This window comes from Marmota monax, unplaced genomic scaffold (genome assembly GCF_021218885.2).
Source record: "Marmota monax isolate L192 unplaced genomic scaffold, Marmota_monax_Labrador192_F-V1.1 WCK01_AAM20220418_F8-fsc00164, whole genome shotgun sequence".
Classification (NCBI taxonomy): domain Eukaryota; kingdom Metazoa; phylum Chordata; class Mammalia; order Rodentia; family Sciuridae; genus Marmota; species Marmota monax.
The window spans coordinates 1,657,167-1,658,888 of record NW_026693313.1 but is presented as its reverse complement, the minus strand read 5'-3'; positions in this window follow the sequence as shown (position 1 = coordinate 1,658,888).

Sequence of the window (1,722 nt, the reverse complement as noted above, 5' to 3'; positions counted from 1 at the left end):
TTCTATTTCCTGTGTGTGAGGAATCAGGAAAGGAGAACCTGGGCCTCAGTGGGAGACTCTGAGGATGATTCTTTTCAATCTTTCTCATTCCTCTGACCTCTTCTGTTGCTGTATTTCCTTTAAGTCATCACAGTCTAATTATCTTTCTTTATTCATTTTATTTTATTTCTTTATTCATTATTTCTTTATTCATTTTCAGTGTGTTCCATGTATGTGATTCATGTATCACTTGCTAATTCTCTGTTTTCTTGATGTCAGAGACTGTTCCCCTTTTAATAGTAAGAGTGCTAGTCAGAAGTGATTCAGTGTCTCTAAGTGGATATGCATGACCTCATTTCAGTCTTGTAACACTTTTATCTTCATGGTACAGAAAAAGAAGTAGATGCACAAAAGTTAAATTACTTGTGCCGATGTATACCAATGTGGTGAAGTCGAAATTTGAACCCAATTCTGTTATGGCAGTCCTGCTTGAACATCATGCTGTATTTCCCTCCACATGAATAGATTCTAAGAGGGTTAAGAATTACTAGATATTTAAACTACTTACAACACTTCTTTATGTTTGGAGTTTAAAAAAAAAAATCAACTGCACTCTAGGTTTGGAAGTCCAGGCAAGAGAGACCCCACTGTGAGATCTGTTATTCCTTGATTTTTGTCACAAACATTTCCCACTATACATATCTGACTCCTTGACCTAGCAGTGTCCCCAGAATCCTTCACTCATACCTCACACCTGTGAGAGTATGAACTGTTGTCTCCTCATTGTCACGTATTATCATATGTAACTGAAATGAACCCCCTTTCCCAAGAAAATGACGCCCCCCCATCCATAGGATTCATAAAATTCTTGAGGATCAGACCTAAGTTTGGAGCCTGCTGAGACAGATCATGTAAGTCTGGAATGTTCCTAAGGTAAATGGTATTCTGTTGTAATTCTACCAAATTCTAAAGGAAAATACTTTTCTCTGTTTTATAAACACAACTTCAAATTGACCCCAAGTTGACCCTGATGGGGAGCCTGATAGCGGCAGGTGTGGGCCACACTCCCATTACTAAGGAATTGCCCAAACCCACATCTGTATGCATTTGCCCGCTCTCTGCTCAGAGTGTTATCCTACTTCCAAGAAACTGTGTGATCTGTTGACTTTATTTGAATCAAGGAAGGGTAAGGAACTTCTAAAGTCACAAGGATATTTTATTTTTACTATTAAAAATTTATCAGTGAAAAATGCTGCTATTTTTCTCAAAATCTTGCATATTTTCCATAGAGTATCTTCCTATCTGGGATACTCACTATCTAAAAGCTAAGGGACTTCTATTTTCAAGAGACAGCACAGCATGCACTTTTAAAATCCCTTTGCACTCAGCCTTTCTGGTTAGCTCTAGGTTAAGATATTGAAATATGAAGGCTACGTGTGGGTTGTGAAGACCAGGATGAAGGAAGCCTTCAGAAAGCAATAGTGTCTTCCTAATTAACACACACACACACACACACGAGAGAGAGAGAGAGAGAGAGAGAGAGAGAGAGAGAGATTTCTCAAGAGGCAGCTAAAACCAGGCTTCCCCTATGGCTACTATATGGGCACCTCACGCTGAGGTCAGGTCTTCAATTTGAAGACTGGAAAGTGGATCCTCAGGCTTGTGAGCCCACGATCTGAATACGACTGAAATGTGTCAATGTCCGAATCCCTGGGAAGAGGTCTTCCCTGGTGAGGCAGCAGG